Raw genomic sequence first — 20,371 nt, forward strand, 5'->3', positions numbered from 1 at the left:
CTGAGGGCTTTTGTTCAGGTTTGGAAGCTGGCTTTTTGCTAGCCCACTGCTTCCTACCCCTGGATTTAAACTGGGGTTGTTTAGGCTCCTCTTTACCTTTCGCTTTGCTTTGCCAGCGAAATGAGCAAAATTTTAAACCCTTGGACTTAGGGTTGTAGGTAGCCGGAAATCTGACCTTCTTCGATTCAGCCTCTGACTCTAGGATATCCGATAAAGGTTTTCCAAATAATATATTACCCACGAAAGGCAATGCTTCCAATTCCTTCTTGGACTCCGCATCTGCCTTCCAGGTCCGTAGCCAGACTGCTCTGCGAGCGACTACTGCCAGGGCTGAAGCTTTAGAAGCAACAGTGCCTACATCAATGGCTGCTTCTTCTAAATACTGGGCAGATTGTCTTAAACGGCAAAGACGATCCTCTTGCTCCCTAGTAGGAGAGGGGATGTCATTCTCTAGTTCCTCTATCCATTCGCCCATTGCCTTTGCTACCCAGGCCGAAGCCATAGCAGGTCTTACCACTGCACCCACAAGAGAAAAAATATTTTTCAATAGGCTCTTTACCCTCCTGTCAGTGACATCATTCAAAGAGGTAGATGACAGTGGCAAAGCAGATTTGTGCACTAGTCGCAGAACATGTGCATCTACTTTTGGAGGAACTTCTCTCTTCGAACAATCTCCAGCAGGAAATGGATAATAAGAATCCCATCATTTCCGTCAACTCCTCTGACGCTGGAAATTCAGCTTTCACTGACTTTGTTCGTTTGAATACAGGTGCTTTTGCTTTTAACGCTGTCTTGGCTGGTTCTTCCAGAGAAAGCACAGCCTTTACTGCATTAATGAGTTCAGCTACATCATCTGAACTAAAGCTCTGCGACTGATCATCATACGGAGTTGAATCTATTGTTTCCGCATCATCATCCGATGTATCCTCTTGTGTAGTCTGCCATACAGACGTATCTGTCTTAGTCTTACCTACCCCTTGGTTGCTTGTAGAGGCTACTGGAACCAAACCATAGGAAGGGAGCTGCATGTATGGGTTCATAGTGTAACCTAACCCTTGAGGTGGTGCTACTGGAGCTAACCTGTCCGCTATTGAAGACAGAGTCTTTGCGAACATATTCCATGGTGGCTCTACTGGAGGTTGAACTAACTCCTGTTTTTTACTTCGCTGAAAAGCGAAACAGTTTGCACACAAACCCTCATAAGTGACCAATTGAATCATATCAATTACCCCTGACTTACAAGATAAGCATGTTAGGGCTGTAGGAGTGCTTGACAAATTCTCCTCATCACTTTTGCCGCTCACAGACATTTTTTCGATATTGACTACACAATTTTGTGACTGAACCACACCCTATAATCAGTATATAGAGGTGAAATCAATCTGACCACAGTGCACCTGATTTGAGGGTCAGAACAGGACTGACATTACACAGAAAAGTCAGCACACATACTAGCAGTCAGTCACATGTTAAAGCATTAGACATTGTCATATGAGAATACAACCTCCATAATAACTTATACATAAGTAGGAAAATTGTACTTCTGTTTAACTGGTTCTTTTTCAACATAACATGCAGAAAACACAGTAATATACAGGTCTCATATGCAATAGGTACTAAAAATTAACAGTGCACACTAAGAAGTAGAAGGAATTTTTAGTACTGTATACCCTGCCTCCAGGGAGCGGGATACAGGGAGACTCACCACACTTCCATATCCAAGCAAAGACGCTCGAAAGACGCTGAGTGGATTCAGACGCTACTGGTGTACACTGCCGCTCTTGGTAACTGATAACGGACACGGACGCTCACCAACGGACACGGACGCTGAGCGACTCCACGTGCATGCAGACACTAAAGGCCTGCGACTCGGTCTGGGCGGGTTTATATCCAGTGTACACAACCGCAGCGTCTAAGCTGCGACCGAGTACCCTCGTGGTAGCGTCTGAGCCGGAAGTGAGGTCATTCAGTTCATGAAACGAGAGACCCGCGGGAACTGGCCATGAACTCGGAGGAGGGACGGCCAGGAGAGCGTCTGAAACCCCCTGTTGACTTAAACTCCCAGGATCGCGGCCTCACCTAGTCCTGGCGCCTATGATCCCCGGAGCGTAGCGCTGTCACACTCGAGATGTTCGGCGCATCAACACGCTGTTTGTAGTCTCCACCAAATCAGCGTAGCTGTGTCCTGACCCCTCTAGTAAGAGGAAGTCCATATACTCACTGTCTCCCCATGCTCCGGCCACAGCCTGGTAACGTCTGCTGGACCTGCTAGAACATCCGACACAGACGCCCGTCGAGACAGCACTGTACCGCGAAGGTAAGCGTTGTTGCGACCCGGTGGGGAGTTGTTGGAGCGACTCTTTCTAATACACGTTTAAGACGCTGTTAAGAGAAGTCGCTCAAACCAAAACAGTAAGTCTATAAAAATAAAGTAATGAAAACTTGAGGCTGCTTTCACAGCAGCCCTGTGACCATGCGGCTTCCTGCCGCACCAAGCAAAAAACTGATCTGACTGAGTCAGTGGGCGGGACTATATAGTGGAGGCCCCAATGCATCCTGGGAGGCCAGAAAGCTCGTGACCGTGTTGGTGCCATTTTCGCTGTCGCTCGACAATATCCCAATGTTATCCTGTGGATAATCCTGTGGACCCAGCCAGAGAAAAAATGACACACAAAAGAAAAGGGGAAACTACTGAAAACTATAACCAAATTTACGTGCTGCGCGGCCGCCAAGAAAAACCGTAACAAAAGCAATGCTGCCCAAAGGCCAAACACGACACCGTCGCCTATCGGCGAGGACAGCAATGGCGGAAACCTCCGCAGAAAACACAAAAGCAAGAAATAATACGGCTACGGCCGTAAAATGCAGCAGAGCCGCTACTCACGACACCGGTAAAGGTGCACGAAGATGGAACAGGAACCCCAAGGCTGCAGATACAGGATCGTAGGACTGGAAGGCTGGATCAGATTCCAAATGACTAGGCTCCGGACACCAGGACTCAGGATACAGGGTCACAGGACTGGAAGGCTGTAAAGCTTCCCCAAGATCTGGCTCCGGACACCAGGACTTAGGATACAGGGTCACAGGACTGGAAGGCTGCACAGGAACTCTCCAGGGGCAAGAAGCAGCTCCACAGGACACTATCACCGGCGAGGCTGCCTTATCCTGGCTCTCATAAAAAGGTCCTGCTGACCTATCATGGGAGAGCCGCAGACCAGCCCCCCAGACCTAATTGTCCAGCTGACATGCCCAGGGTCTGCGTTGTCGGTTTCCTTGTGCCTGTGTAATTCCTTACATATCGGAATCAGACCCTTAAGGTGCCCATACACCTAAAGATTTATCTGCCAATCTGGTTGGTTGGGACAGGAATCTGGTAATGGATGGAAGCAAATGACATGGATGGGAGCAAATTACAGTTGGTCATTTCAAATGGTCAACTGTCATTTGCTCCCATCCATTACCAGATGTTAGGTGTATGGGCACCGAGAGTTGAGATGAGTGCCTAACCATAATGCAGTTCTTAACACAAGTGGATGTATTTCTTGCCTAATTCAGACTGGCTGAAGCCCTGTGTCTTGTGCGCATTTGGATGGCGGTGGGGCGCGGTCCGGACAACGCGGGCGTGTCCATTGCAGAGGTGGGCCACAGCGGCTGTATGATGTCACACGCAGCCGTTATGACCTAAAACATGGCAGGTAGCCGCCTGCCTCCGCAGCTAGGCTGCGTAGGAAGGGAGCTATTAGCCAGGTGCGAAAGCATTGCCGCCGTGCGATGCTTTCGCACCTCCGCAGGGGAAGGGGGGTGGGGTTAGGGCTTGGCATGTGTGGAGGAGTAGCCTTGTGCTGGGCATCTGCCCACATGTCAGAGATTGTGATCATAGATGTGATATTTTTAGCACATCTACGATCAGCTCTGAATCACCCCCTTCATTTGTATCTGTCCAAATTTGCTTGGGTGCGATTTTGTAAACCTACTGTATGTACAACGTATGTGGCCCCCACTCTGTGCAATATTTCTACCGATATGGACTATATAGGGGATGCGGTTATGTTACCGGCAGTTGGGATCCTGGCGCTCAAGATCCTGACGCCGGAATCCCGACTGCTTAACATACCGACATGCGGGATGCCGACATACAGGCTCTATTCCCACTTGTGGTTGTCCACGACACCCATAGAGTGGGAATAGAACCTGTGGCGAGCGCAGCAAGCCACCGTGCCCGCAGCGTGGCGAGCACAGCGACCCTGCGTCCGCCACCCTGCTATCCCCTCCTCTTCTCTCTCTCCTGCTCCCCTCTCTCCTTCCGGTGGTAATGATTCTGGCGCCAGTAGGCTGAGGGCTGGGATCCCTACTTCCGCTCACGCCTACCCAACCCCTATATAGACCATACTGGTAGAAAACACAGTGCATATCATACTGTGTGTGTGTGTGTATATATATATATATATATATATATATATATATATATATACATACACACACATGTACATTAGATAGACAGATATAGTGTGCAGTTTCCAGGTTGCTTCCCAGCAGGTAGCATGAGAGGAAGCTGTCAGTGTCACCGAGCTAATGACACAGCAGCAGACGCCTGTGAGTACGGTGCAGGAAGTGCACTATGGTGATGCCAGCCAGCCGCTCTAGCTTCTACCTACCCATCCAGCCAGCCCGGAGGCTGGACTCAAGCAGGAAGACCGGAGACGTCACGAGGGGGCGGGGCCAGGACGGTTCCGCGCTCGGCCGCAGGGTGGCGCTGTTCGCCCGCTGTGTGCTGTCACAGTCGCCGCCGCCGCCGCCGGTCGCGCTCTTCCCACTGCTGCTTCCATTGGAGCCACTGGAGACAAATTGGCGCCATTTTGAAGCTCGGGGAAGGCGACACGGTGCGGGGAACACGGACAGCGGAAAGGACGGAGAGGAGTCGGCTGGGGAGACTCGGACCCAGTACTGGCGGCTGTAGGCGAGTGGAGGTGAGGGCAATGGCTGCTGGGCCGCGGACAAGCGGCCTCCAGTGCGGGGAGCCCGGGGCGCCGATGTTCGGGTTGCGGGGATACCCGGGGAGCGGCCCCCTGGCCGACGGTGTCATTCCCGGTTTGGTGATCCGGCTGTGATGTGGGCAGCGTGATGCATCGGTGATGCATCGGTGATGCCTAGGCCGGCCCCTGGTATGCTGCCATGGTGGGGGTGTATGGGGCACATCTCACCGCTGCCTGGGGACGGAGATGTGTACATGTATGCCTGCTGCTCTCACACTCTCCCCTGCAGGTATGTGTGCCTGTGCTGTCAGCTGGCCCAGCATGGCCCTGGTGGTGGGGGCAGATGCCCCTGGGGGCTGCCTGTAAGTGCACCCTGCCATGTGCTGGTGCCCATGGTGGCTATGTGGGTGACCCTGTCTGTGGCATGCAGACTTGCTGTAGTAATGGCTGTAGATGGAGACCGTCTTTCCCCAGTTATTGTGCTCCCTGTCCCCACTCATTCATCCTCCCTGTGCCACCAGAGCTATTGCTGTGTAATGCTCTGCACTGGGCATCCATGTATTTGTATTGTAGCTTGGCTCTGTCATTCTGCCGCCTCTCCCTGGATGGGATGTCATGCCCGGCTGTATGTGTGCATGGTAGCTCAGTGGCTGTTGTATAATCCCCTCATGTCATACATTGCTTATCTCTAGCCGCCTGTTACTCTGATCGCTCATTCATTATGACTGGCATTAATACCTTTTGCACAGCTGCAGGGTCATATTTACCTGTCCAGTTGGGTCTCCTTTCATAAGTGTTCTGGTTGTATAATGAACGCTATGGTGACATGATTGCAAGTACAAGATCACAAATTTCTTGACATTATGAATTGTTAACATATGTGCATTGCTGGAAGCAATGTAACGCTGATGCTTTAATGTAGGATACACATACTGTCATCATATTTTGATTATTTTAATATGAATTGAAGAGTAAAATGCGCCTATAGAATAGTAATTTATTTGGAAATGACATGGCAAACCTTTGATTTTTAGTCCAGAAAAGCCGGTGTTGCATTCAGATGTCCTGTAGGAAGTGATGTTACACAGCTCTCTCCTCCAGTGTTTTTGTTGCTTAAATCAGTTTAATGAGGGAGGAGTTCGGAGTAGTAAATTTTAATGGATTGTGCCTGGTTGCTATGGTGACAGCCTTGTATTGTTTTACTGCATGTGTTATAGCCCTAAAGAGTGAAATCGTGAATCCTTATAGACTGTTGTTAGAAAATTTCACTAAGAACTAGTTTTGCCCATTACTGCAACTGGGGTGTGCTAGGTGTTAAATATCATTTGCAAACCTTACAGCATGTCCTATTTCTCCACAGACGCACAGCCCTGCTCTTCTATGTCTAACTATCTCTGTGATCTGATCTAAATAAATAGAGGTTATAGGTTTATTTGTAATTACAAAAAAATGCACATGATATAGTTTTGGGATGGTGAGGATCAGTGAAAAGGGTCCTGTGCATCGAAGAACAGGTGACTGACCAATAAATGCTTTTTCATTAAGCAACTTATGAAATGGGAGGCTTACCCAAACCATTTATAATTAAGGCACTTTCCCTGTCTAGCCCTCTACATTTGCACTGCTTTATGTATTGATGCATCTTGACAGAGGATTTATGAAACCTTATGAAGTGCCCGTGAGCCTGATAGGATAAAGCAATGTATGGGGAATGCGTGAAACTGTTACTGGAAAGAAATTAAGACAGGGGCAACTAATACCCTCATCCAGTCGCTGGACTACTGTAACCTCCTATTATCTGTCCTCCCTGTCTACTACCTCTCTTCACTTGAATCTGTTCTCAGTGCTGCTGTCAGTCTCTTATTCCTGTCAAAATGTACATCTGCCTTCATTCTGCTACAAGCCCTTCACTGGCTACCCCTCCCTTTCAGAACAACTTCTCACAATCTCTTATACCACTTTACCCCTGGCTTGAAAATCCCTGGTTATTGTGCAGCAGCCTTGGATTAAGGTCAGTGGAAAAGGTTCCACCCACGTCCAGTCACCCGTGAAACCTTCCTGGGTACCTAGCACGGTTTTACCCAGGAAAGTCCCGGCTTGGTACCCGTTAACAGGATGGGGAGAGCTACTCTCCCGGCGCAAGGAGATGTCCTCTCCAAGCGCTGGCATTGTACCAATGTACAGTGGGAGCAGTCCCAATCTGGGAATAACCTGGATCGGCGCCGCTGTGGAAAGGGGACTGTCTGTAGTCTGATTCGGTTTGGAGCTGTGTTCCAAATTTTGGATCAGACCCAGGACTTCAGTGGAAAAGAGGTATTACAATGCACTCACCCAATCATCCCATAGTTACATCTCTGACCTCATCTTCCTTCACACTCCCGTCCGCGCACTTTGCACGACAAATGACTGCCGTCTCTACTCTCAACTGATTACTTCCTCCCATCCCTGCCTCAAAGATTTTGCCTGTGCTGCTCCCTACCTCTAGAACTCTCAACCTCTACAAAACTTCAAAACTGTCTCACAAGACCTACTTCTTTATCAAAACCTCGAAGCTCTCATCCAAACACACTGCTCCATGCTCACGGTCTCTACCCCCTGCATCACCACTGTCTGTCTGCCCCTCCCCTTTAGATTGTAAGTTTTACGAGCAGGTTTCTCTTCCCTCATGCGTTTACTTCCCTCACTTATACCATCATCTCTTCCCCACTGTCTACAAAGGCACCAAACCTTTGGGTTCTGCTGCCCTGCTGTTTATTTGGGTATTATGACTGCTGATGCAGCAATGTGTATAAATCATGTACTGTAAGTAATTTTTTGTTTTGGTCATTGGTAGGAATTAAATTGGACCGTGCGACCCCTGCCGGGAGTTTATAGTAATGGGTGTCTGTCAGAGCAGTTCAGTTGTTGCTTTGATCAGAGGTCAATTAAGTATTTAAAGCAGCTGAAAGCTCCAGGTTTAGCCGCACAAAATCTTTATTGGGTGTCTAAAGTTTTGCTTTTGGTGCCCAAATTACGCACTTCCTGCACATTTTTTTCCACACATCTCCGGAGGCTGCGAGAAAAAATGTGACTGCCAGGCTAATGGGCGCTAATTAATTGCTCTGACAGACGGCTATTACTATAGACGGCCAGCAGGGGGTGCGTGGCGTAATTGAATTCCACCTATTCTGTGTGTATATACATTGTAAGACCCCTTGTATAAATGTAGGAGAAAAAGAATCCTAAAATAGCCTGTGATTTTCAAGCACCAGTGTGAGCTCTGCAAATTAGCCCCTAGATTTAAACTGCAACATTGTAAATCATTGGCGCGTTAAATCTAGCGGCTAATGTGCGAGATTGTGTAAGTGCCTGCATCTTGCAGACTATTACATCTGGGCAAACGTGTGTTTGCTCCATCCTGAATTATCCGAATAGGCAATGTTTATGACCCATGCACACCACATGGATAACAGTGATCTTATACAAATCATCCTTAAAGGTGCATACACAGTGGGCGTTTTTGCCCAGCGTGTATGCACAGCGATGATCGCTGACATCGCTGGGCTGAAAAGCGCTCAGTGCATACACAGTGAGCGCTTTTCTTCCCTGCCCAGCGATGTCAGCGGGGGTGAACGGCTTTCCATAGCAGGACGCTATGGAAAGCCGCTCACCCTGCCATTCATCTACTGATAATACCAGTAGATGAACGGCGGCTGCCAGCGATGAGCGCTCATCGTTTGTCCATACACACTGGGCAGCTTTGAGCTGAAAGCAGCTGAAAACACAAAGTGACCTTTCAGCTCAAAATCGCCCAGTGTGTATGGGCCTTAAAATTAATTTTGTGTCATTTGGGAAGAGGGTGGCTTGAATGAGTCTCTCTCTCTCCATAAAGGTATTTAAAGTAGATATGTTGTATAGCAGTACATGTAACGCAATGCACCAGTGCTATAGTGAATGTATTATGCTAACTGCATATTATCACAATTATGGAGAAAAAAAATAATAATAATAATAATAATATATAGTGTTCACTCTAGGAGTGAAAAGGGGCAGGGCGCCGGACTCCGGGGGCACATGCGTGCGCGGCTTTGCCGCGCGCGAGTCCGAAATGGGGGCGTGGCCACGCCTTCGTCATTTTAGGGGGCGGTGCGGCCCACAGACGCTACTATAGAGAGCGTCTGTGGCCGGCGACGTCACTGTTGGGGGCGTGCCCAGCACCTCCGTCGGTGCTGGGCTTCCCCCAGCCCTCTCCCAATGCGTGAATGGATGCCGCGCGCTTGCGCACGGCATCTATACACGCCGGGAGGGCAGGGAGCGGGCGGCTGTTCTAGCAGGACGCCGCAAAAGGGGCAGGGCGGGTTTTGCCTGTTAAAAAACGGGCAGGGCGCGGCGCCCTGCTAAAACAGCCTAGAGTGAAAAAAAATAAAATTATATATATATATATATATATATATATATATATATATATATATATATATATATATATATATATATATAATATACATATATACACACACACACACACACACACACACACACACACACACACACACACACACACACACACAGTAATTATTGGTGTAAGAAAAAAAAAAAAAATATATATATATATATATATATATATATATATATATATATATATATATATATTAAAAATATATGTAAACTCAATCACTAAACTAATCAGAATACAGTTAAACAATATTCTAGCTCAGAATGTTTCTAACTAGAAAACCAGCATTTAATGTCACCACAGTTTCCCCGTCTCACTGTAGCACTTGTAAAATACCTGTGCAACTCCTAATCCCCTACCTTTTTGTCTCATTTCTGTAGTGCAGTGTTTCCAAACCATGATCCTCAAGGCACACGTAGGGCTGTAACACACACTCCGGTTTTTCCCGGATGGCAAAAAGCCGGACAAACTTTCCGGGAGAAACCGGCAGTGTCTGTCACACAGGACGGCTTTGAGCCGTGTGTGATGCTGTGCGCATGGGCAGCATCAGACACGGCTTCAGAAAAAACCGTTGTGTGTGAAAGCTCCCCTTCACACACATAGTTTACTGGCTCCAAAGACGGCCCGGCGGCCGCCCGGCCGCCGGACCTTCCAGTGGTGAGACCCGGCTGCAACCCGGCAGCCGGGCCGGGGCCGTGCAGTGTGAAGGGACCCTAGCCCTCACACTGTTAACTACAATGCCAGCACGGGAAAAAGCCGTCCGGCTTTTTCCCGGCCGGCAAAAACCGGGTAGTGTGTTTTAGCCCTAACAGTCCTGGTTTTAGTGATATCCAGGCTTGAACACAGGTGACTTAATTAGTACCTTAGTTATTTTGATTTAACCATCTGTGATGAAGCCTGGATATCCCTAAAACCTGCCCTGTTGGTGTGCCTTGAGGACCGTGGTTGGGAATGCCTGCTGTAGTGTTGAGAGGGTTTTCTGATTATTTTGTCCTAGATTAAATAAATAGCCTGTATGGTTAGTAAGATGGTTTGGAAGCTGACATGTTACAGTTGAAGCAGTCCGACCTATCTGATAGTTCCACATAGGCTGAGAAATTCCATGGGGGGGCAATTTCCGTTTGGATCTGGTAGGTGGCATTAAATGTACCTGTAATGTCATTGAAGTAGAAGAAGCTGCTGAAAAACAGGCACTGTAAAGGGCCCCATATACTACAATGATATGTCTGAGGCTGAAGTCGGATGCAGTTTCCCTTGAACTCCCCTGAGTGCTGTTTTTGCATAAGATATATCGCATGCGATTGATGAAGCCGCTATACATCACATGCAATATATCGTACGGCATACAATTGTACCATAAGATATATCCGATGGGCTGGGTAGAGGGCTACGGGGGGCTGGGAGTGTCCTGAGAATACCAGTCAAACTTCCCTGTGATATATCGCATGCGATGTAGTCACATGCACAAAAAACACACTTTTTTCATCCGATTCCATCCAATTCCGATATATCATTAGTGCAGCACCAACGACCTAGGGGATCCTATCCGACAGCCACGGGGACGCGCATCAGGTTGGATACGATCTAAAACACATACGATTGTATACAATTTCATACAATATATCAGAATTGTATGAAATCGTACTAGTGTATGGGGCCCTTAAGACTGGGCGTGCTTGCCCTTTCTTTCTACAAAGCAGGTAAAGAAGTTATTAGCAGAAACATCCAGTAAAGTGTTAAAAGAAATGATCATTTGAAGATGCACATGGCAAAAGCTTTAATGGTTATCACCCCGTGTCGTTTCCCACTGTTGCATGAAGTGTCTTGTCTGTATTCATTGGTGGCATATATTCAGACTGATGTTGTTACTTTTCTCTTACGTCCTAGAGGATGCTGGGGACTCCGTAAGGACCATGGGGTATAGACGGCTCCGCAGGAGACATGGCCACTGTAAAGCTGTAGAATGGGTGTGCACTGGCTCCTCCCTCTATGCCCCTCCTCCAGACCTCAGTTAGTTCCTGTGCCCAGTGGAGAATGGATGCACTGCAGGGGAGCTCTCCTCCTGAGTTTCTCTGAAAAAGCTTTTGTTAGGTTTATTATTTTCAGGGAGCACTGCTGGCAACAGGCTCAATGCTTCGTGGGACTGAGGGGAGAGAAGCAGACCTACTTAAATTATAGGCTCTGCTTCTTAGTCTACTGGACACCATTAGCTCCAGAGGGAGTCGGAACACAGATCCCACCCTGTAGTTCGTCCCAGAGCCGCGCCGCCGTCCTCCTCACAGAGCCGGAAGATAGAAGCCGGGTGAGTATAAGAAGAAAGAAGACTTCAAAGGCGGCAGAAGACTTCAGATCTTCATGAGGTAACGCTGCGCGCCATTGCTCCCAGCTCACACAGGCACCACAGTAAGGGTGCAGGGCGGGCGCCCTGGGCAGCATTAATATACCTCACATAACACTGGCTAAGTACATATATACACTATAAAGGATATATATTTCAGAATCCCCCGCCAGTATAAAGATTTAGAGCGGGAACGAAGCCCGCAGTCGGGGGGCGGAGCTCGTTTCCTCCAGCACTAACCAGCGCCATTTTTCTCCTCCGCATACAGAGAAGCGGCCCCGGACTCTCCCCTGCTGTTAGTTAATACAGAGGGTCAAAACGAGGGGGGGGGGGGGGGGCACATTTATTGGCGCAAATATGTGGTGTTTTACACTTGTAATAAAAAGCGCTGACAGACTGGGGTTTTTTCTCTTAGTAAACAGTGGCGCTGGGTGTGTGCTGGCATACTCTCTCTCTGTCTCTCCTAAGGGCCTTATGGTGGGCCAGTCCCCATTATATTAGGCATCCCTGTGTGTGTGGGGATGTCAGTACGTCTGTGTCGACATGTCTGAGGTGGAAGGCTCATATAGGGAGGAGGCAGAGCAGATGATTGTGGTGTCTCCGTCGGCGCCGCCGACACCTGATTGAATGAATATGTGGAATGTTTTAAATGCTAATGTGACTTTATTACAAAGTTTGGACAAAGCTGAGTCCAAGGATTAAAGCAGGGAGTCAATCCATAGCTTTTACTGTGTCACAGGGCCCTTCGGGGTTGCAGAACTGTCCCTTTTCACAGGTAGTACACACCAATACCGACACTGATTCTGACTCCAGTGTCGACGGTGATGATGCTAAGTTGTACCCAAGGGTGGACAAGTGTATTCAATATATGATTGTAGCAATTAAAGTTGTTTTGCATATCACTGAGGACCTTTCTGTCTCTGACACAACGGTCGGCATGTTTAAGGGAAAGATTTCTGAGGTAAGTTTTCCCCCATCTCGCGTGCTGATCGCCCTGTTTGAAAAGCTTGGGAAACTCCAGATAAGAAACTGCAGATTCCCAAGAAAATATTATGGCGTAACCTTTCCACCCAGGACAGGTTACGGTGGGAATACTCGCCCACGGTGGACAAGGCATTTACGCTCTTGTCGAAAAAAGGGGGGCGCTACCTTCCCCTGATATGGCAGCCCTTAAGAGTCCTGCTGATTGCAGACAGGAAACTACCTTAAAATCAATTTATACATACGGGTGCCCTACTAAGGCCGGCAGTAGCGTCGGCATGGGTGGGTTGCACAGTTGCAGCGCGGGCAGATAACTTGTCATCTGACATTGACACCCTAGAAAAAGATACCATTTTGGTGACCTTGGGTCACATTAAAGACGCAGCATAATATATGAGAGAAGCTGCGAGTGATATTGGGCTGTTGGGTTCAAGAGCCAATGCCATGGAGATCTCTGTTAGACGGTCCCTGTGGACCTGCCAAGGGACAGGTATGCTGTTTCAACAACAAAAAAAAACAGGAGACTGGAGAAGACCGCAGGAGACTGGGCACAACTAAAGAAAGCTTTAGGACTACCTGGTGTGCACTGGCTCCTCCCACTAAGACCCTCCTCCAGACCTCAGTTAGTATACTGTGCCCGGAAGAGCTGACACAATAAGGAAGGATTTTTGAATCCCGGGTAAGACTCATACCAGCCACACCAATCACACCGTATAACTCGTGATACTATACCCAGTTAACAGTATGAAATATAACTGAGCCTCTCAACAGATGGCTCAACAATAACCCTTTAGTTAAGCAATAACTATAAACAAGTATTGCAGACAATCCGCACTTGGGATGGGCGCCCAGCATCCACTACGGACTACGAGAAATAGATTTACCGGTGAGTAAAATCTTATTTTCTCTGACGTCCTAAGTGGATGCTGGAACTCCATAAGGACCATGGGTATTATACCAAAGCTCCCAAACGGGCGGGAGAGTGCGGATGACTCTGCAGCACCGAATGAGCAACCTCTAGGTCCTCCTCAGCCAGGGTATCAAACTTGTAGACTCTTGCAAAAGTGTTTGAACCCGACCAAGTAACAGCTCGGCAAAAGTTGTAAAGCCGAGACCCCTCGGGCAGCCGCCCAAGAAGAGCCCCTTTCCTCGTGGAATGGGCTTTTACAGATTTAGGGTGCGGCAGTCCAGCCGCAGCATGTGCAAGTTGAATCGTGCTACAGATCCAGCGAGCAATAGTCTGCTTAGAAGCAGGAGCACCCAGCTTGTTGGGTGCATACAGGATAAATAGCGAGTCAGTTTTCCTGACTCCAGCCGTCCTGGAAACATATACTTTTCAGGGCCCTGACTACGTCCAGTAACTTGGAATCCTCCAAGTCCCAAGTAGCCGCAGGCACCACAACAGGTTGGTTCACATGAAAAACTGATACCACCTTAGGAAGGAATTGGGAACGAGTCCTCAATTCCGCCTTAGCCATATAAAATACAGATAAGGGCTTTTGTATGACAAAGCCGCCAATTCTGATACACGCCTGGCCGACGCCAAGGCCCACAGCATGACCACTTTCCACGTGAGGTATTGTAGCTCCACGGATTTAAGTGGCTCAACCCAATGCGACTTCAGGAAATCCAACACCACGTTGAGATCCCACGGTGCCACTTGAGGCACAAACGGGGCTGACTATGCAGCATTCCCTTAACAAAAGTCTGAACTTCAGGCAGTGAAGCCAGTTCTATTTTGGAAGAAAATCGAAAGAGCCGAAATCTGGACCTTAATGGAACCCAATTTTAGGCCCATAGTCACCTCTGACTGTAGGAAGTGCAGAAATCGACCTAGCTGAAATTTCTCCTTTGGGGCCTTCCTGGTCTCACAGCACGCAACATATTTCCGCCATATGCGGTGATAATGGTTTGCGTTCACTTCTGTCCTAGCTTTAAATAGCGTAGGGATAACTTCCTCCGGAATGCCCTTTTTCCTTCAGGATCCGGCGTTCAACCGCCAGGCCGTCAAACGCAGCCGCGGTACGTCTTGGAACAGACAGGCCCCCTGCTGCAGCAGGTCATGTCTGAGCGGCAGAGGCCATGGGTCCTCTGAGATCATTTCCTGGAGTTCTGGGTACCAAGCTCTTTTTGGCCAACCCGGAACAATGAGTATAGTTCTTACTCCTCTCCTTCTCATTATTCTCACATACACCGACTGGTACACCCACGGTGTTACCAGAGCGTCCACAGCTATCGCCGGAGGGTCCCTTGACCTGGCGCAATATCTTTGTAGCTGTTTGTTGAGGCAGAACGCCATTATGTCCACCTGTGGCCTTTCCCAACGGTGTACAATCATTTGGAAGACTTCTGGATGAAGTCCCCACTCTCCCGGGTGGAGGTCGTGTCTTCTGAGAAAGTCTGCTTCTCAGTTTTCCACTCTGGGAATGAACACTGCTGACAGTGCTAACACATGATTTTCCGCCCATCGGAGAATCCTTGTGGCTTCTGCCATCGCCATCCTGCTTCTTGTGCCGCCCTGTCGGTTTACATGAGCGACCGCCGTGATGTTGTCTGACTGGATCAGCACCGGCCCTCTTCATGCTTCTGGCTCTGTAAGGGGGACGGCGGCGCGGCTCCGGGAACGAACACTAAGGTCGTGTCCTGCGGTCGATCCCTCTGGAGCTAATGGTGTCCAGTAGCCTAAGAAGCCCAAGCTACCACCTGTTAGGTAGGTTCGCTTCTTCTCCCCTTAGTCCCTCGCTGCAGTGAGTCTGTTGTCTTACAAAGGTGAAGTTTTATTTGGGGAGGGCCTCGCGGATCTGGTAACCACAGCGACCGCGGGTAAATCTACTCTTTTTGCCTTATGTTCCCCCACAGGAAAAGAAAACACGGCAATATCAAATGCAGTCCCTTCGGTCGCATAAGTTCAGGAAGGGTCGGGGCTCTTCCTTCCTCGCCAGAGGTGGAGGTAGAGGGAAAAGAACACCAGCTACGGCTATTTCCCAGGGACAAGAGTCCACCCCGTCCTCTATAAAATCCACCACATGACGCGGGGGCTCCGCTGAGGGAGTCCGCGCCGTTGGGGGCACGTCTTCGACTCTTCAGACAAGTCTGGGTTCAGTCGGACTTGGATCCTTGGGCGGTAAAAATTGTATCCCAGGGATGCAAATTAGAATTCTAAGATGTGCCTCATCACAGATTTTTCAAATCTGTCTTGCCAGTTTCCTCCTCAGAGAGGGAAACAGTGGCAGCTACCATACAGAAACTGAATCATCAGTATGTGATTATCAAGGTTCCCCTTCTACAGGGGAAGGGGTTTTATTCAAGCTTTTTTTGTGGTCCCGAAACCGGATGGCTCGGTCAGGCACATTCTGAATCTAAAATCCCTGAACCTAGATCTGAAAAAGTTCAAATTCGAGATGGAATCTCTCCGGGCAGTGATCTCCAGCCGCCTGGAAGGGGAGGTTTTTATGGAGTCACTTGACATAAAGGATGCATACCTTCATGTCCCCATTTATCCTCCTCATCAGGCGTACCTAAGATTCGCTGTACAGGATTGTTATTCCCACGTCCGACAAGTTAATGGCGGACATGATGGTGCTCCTGCGTAAGCAAGGCGTCACATTTATCCCATACTTGGACGATCTCCTGGTTAAGGCGAGTTCAAAAAAAGGAAAATTATTACAAAGCGTATCTCTCTCCCTGAGAATACTACAACAACACGGCGGGATCCTAAATCTACCAACGTCACAGTTGGTTCCAACAACTCGACTGCCGTTTTTGGACATGATTCTGGACTCAGGAAATCAAAAAGTCTTTCTCCCAGAGGAAAAAGCCCAAGTACTCTAGAACATGGTCAGAGACTAAATGCACTCAATTATTAGGAAGGATGGTGGCGCCCAACGAGGCCATTCCACACGGACCTTTCGGTGGGATCTTCTAGACAAGTGGTCAGGGTCCCGCAGTCGCATAGAGAGGGACGCAGGTTCGGCATTCAAGATTGGGTTCTTGTGACTACGGACGCGACCCTCCGAGGATGGGGAGCAGTCACACAGGGAAACAATGTTCAGAAAATATGGTCAGGCTAAGAGGCTTACCCACACATCAATGTGCTGAAATTGAGGGCCATTTGCAACAGCCTCAAACAGTCAGACAACGTCGCGGCAGTGACGCAGGTGTACCGCCAGGGCGGGACAAAAAGCAGAGCAGAAATGTCAGAAGCTACCAAGATTTTTCGCGGGGCGAAAAAGCATGTAAGAGCTCTGTCAGAGGTCTTCATTACAGAGGACACAATCTCCATCTAAGAGAGTGGGGACTTCAGGAAGTCTTTACAATGGTGAAAAGTCGTTGAGGACTTCCTCGTATAGACATGAGGGCATCACGCCTCAACAGGAAGGTTCGGACGTATTGTTCCAGGTCGAGGGACCCTCAGGCAGCGGCGGTGGACGCCCTGGTGACACCGTGAGTGTTCAGTCGGTCTATGTGCTCCCTCCACTACCTCTCATCTCAAAAATATTGAGAATCGTATTACAAACGAGTGCAGACAATACTCCTTGTTCCAGATTGGCCTCGAAGGCCTGGTATGCAGATCTTCAGGGACTGCTCTCAGAAGATCCGTGGCCCCTTCCTCACAGGGAGAACCTGCTACTACAGGGGCCGTGCGTGTTCCAAAACTTACCACGGTTACGTTTGACGGCATGGCGGTTGAACACCATATCCTAGCTGAAAAGGGTATTCCAGAGGAGGTCGTTCCTACTCTTATTAAAGCTAGAAAAGATGTTACGGCGAAGCACCATCACCGTATCTGGAGAAAATGTGTGTCTTGGTGTGAAGCCAAGGAGGTTCCTACTGAGGATTTCCAACTAGGACGTTTTCTCCAGACAGGAGTGGATATGGGCCTAAAGTTAGGCTCAATTAACGTGCAGATTTCTGCCTTATCCATATTCTTTCAGAAGGAATTGGCTTCTCTCACAGAAGTCCAGACTTTGGTAAAAAGAGCGTTACACATCCAACCTCTTTTTGTGTCCCCAGTGGCACCATGTGATCTTAACGTGGTGTTGAGTTTCCTTAAGTCACAATAGTTTGAACCGCTTCAAATAGTTAAATTGAAGTTTCTCACTTGGAGAGTGGTCATGTTATTGGCCTTGGCATCTGCGAGGCGGGGGTCCGAGTTGGCAGCCTTGTCTCACAAGAGCCCCTATCTGATTTTCCATGCGGATCGAGCAGGGTTGAGGACTCGTCCTCAAGGTCTGCCTAAAGTGGTTTCGTTATTGCATGTAAACCAACCTATTGTGGTGCCTGTGGCTACGGGTGACTAGGAGAATTCCAGGCCCTTGTTGTAGTCAGGGCCTTAAAGTTTTATTTAGCCAGAACGGCTATGGTTAGGAAAACAGATGCACTGTTTGTTTGTCCTGTAGGCAGCCAACAAGGTTGGAGCTCCTGCTTGTAAGCAGACTATTGCTAGCTGGATCGGTAACACGATTCAGCAGGTTAATTTTACGGCTGATTTGCCGGTACCAAATTCAGAAAAGGCCCATTCCACTAGGAAGATGGGCTCTTCTTGGGCGAATGCCCGAGGCGTCTCTGCATTACAATTGTGCCGAGCAGCTACTTGGTCGGGTTCTAACACTTTTGAAAAATTCTATAAGTTTGATTCCCTGGCTGATGAGGACCTCGTGTTTGCTCAGTCGGTGCTGCAGAGTCATCTGCACTCTCCCGCCCGTTCTGGAGCTTTGGTATAAACCCCATGGTCCTTACGGAGTCCCCAGCATCCTCTAGGACGTAAGAGAAAATAAGATTTTAAACCTACCGGTAAATCTTTTTCTCCTAGTCCGTAGAGGATGCTGGGCGCCCGTCCCAGTGCGGAAACATTCTGCAAGACTTGTATATAGTTATTGCATACTTAAGGGTTAAGTTACAGTTGAGATCGGCCTATGGCTGATGCTGTTTTTATTCATACTGTTAACTGGTTATTGTATACCACGTTGTACGGTGTGTATGGTGTGGGCTGGTGTGTATCTCGCCCTTATATAACAAAATCCTTTTCCTCGTACTGTCAGTCTCCTCCTGGCACAGTCCTGACTGAGGCCTGGAGGAGGGGCATAGAGGGAGGAGCCAGTGCACACCCATTCTAAAGCTTTACAGTGCCCATGTCTCCTGCGGAGCCGTCTATACCCCATGGTCCTTACGGAGTCCCCAGCATCCTCTACGGACTAGGAGAAAAAGATTTACTGGTAGGTTTAAAATCTTATTTTCTCTTACGTCCTAGAGGATGCTGGGGACTCCGTAAGGACCATGGGGAATAGACGGGCTCCGCAGGAGACATGGGCACTTTAAGAAAGAATTTAGATTCTGGTGTGCTCTAGCTCCTCCCTCTATGTCCCTCCGCCAGACCTCAGTTTGAATCTGTGCCCGGACGAGCTGGGTGCTGTTCAGTGAGCTCTCCTGAGCTTGCTGTAAGAAAGTATTTTGTTAGGTTTTTTTATTTTCAGGGAGCTCTGCTGGCAACAGACTCCCTGCATCGTGGGACAGAGGGGAGAGAAGCAGCCCTACTCTCTGAAGCTAGGTCCTGCTTCTTAGGCTACTGGACACCATTAGCTCCAGAGAGATCGTACACAGGATCTCACCCTCGTCGTCCGATCCCAGAGCCGCGCCGCCGTCCCCCTCGCAGAGCCGGAAGACAGAAGCCGGGTGAGCATGAGAAGCAAGAAGACTTCGAAATCGGCGGCAGAAGACTCCAGTCTTCACTGAGGTAGCGCACAGCACTGCAGCTGTGCGCCATTGCTCCCACACACACCTCACATACTCCGGTCACTGTAAGGGTGCAAGGCGCAGGGGGGGGGGGGGGGGGGGCGCCCTGGGCAGCAATTGGGACCTCTTTGGCAAAAGTTTAGCATATATACAGTTGGGCACTGTATATATGTATGAGCCCCCGCCAAAAATTGTACATTGAAGCGGGACAGAAGCCCGCCGCTGAGGGGGCGGGGCTTCTTCCTCAGCACTCACCAGCGCCATTTTTTCTCCACAGCTCTGCTGAGAGGAAGCTCCCCAGGCTCTCCCCTGCAGATACACGGTAGAAGAGGGTAAAAAGAGAGGGGGGCACATAATTAGGCGCAAAAATCAATATAATCAGCGGCTACTGGGTTAACATTAAGTTACTGTGTTATTCCTGGGTTATATAGCGCTGGGGTGTGTGCTGGCATACTCTCTCTCTGTCTCTCCAAAGGGCCTTGTGGGGGAACTATCTTCAAAAAGAGCATTCCCTGTGTGTGTGGTGTGTCGGTACGCTTGTGTCGACATGTTTGACGAGGAAGGCTATGTGGAAACAGAGCGGGAGAAAATGTATGTGGTGTCTCCGCCGACACCTGATTGGATGGATATGTGGAAGGTTTTAAATGATGTTATTTCCTTGCATAAAAGGTTGGAAAAAGCTGAAGCCTTGGGACAGTCAGGGTCTCAGCCCGTGCCTGATCCTATGTCGCAGAGGCCGTCAGGGTCTCAGAAGCGCCCACTATCCAAAATTGTTGACACAGATACCGACATGGATTCTGATTCCAGTGTCGATTACGATGATGCAAAGTTATAGCCAAAACTGGCTAAATCCATCCGTTATATGATTATAGCAATTAAGGATGTGTTGCACATCACAGAGGAAACCCCAGTTCC

The 20,371-nt window shown here is 48.9% G+C and overlaps 1 protein-coding gene across 1 annotated transcript in view; it reads left to right on the forward strand.

Annotated features, from left to right (window-relative positions):
• The first annotated feature begins 4,709 nt into the window (after positions 1–4,709).
• The window catches only part of PDS5B (PDS5 cohesin associated factor B), a 340,516-nt gene continuing 324,854 nt past the window's right edge, over positions 4,710–20,371 (forward strand). Inside the window, exon 1 of the mRNA XM_063951787.1 lies at positions 4,710–4,967. The gene's annotated coding sequence lies outside the window, so the exon portion shown is untranslated. The remainder of the gene's footprint in view (positions 4,968–20,371) is intronic.

Source organism: Pseudophryne corroboree, chromosome 2 (genome assembly GCF_028390025.1).
Source record: "Pseudophryne corroboree isolate aPseCor3 chromosome 2, aPseCor3.hap2, whole genome shotgun sequence".
NCBI classification, from domain to species: domain Eukaryota; kingdom Metazoa; phylum Chordata; class Amphibia; order Anura; family Myobatrachidae; genus Pseudophryne; species Pseudophryne corroboree.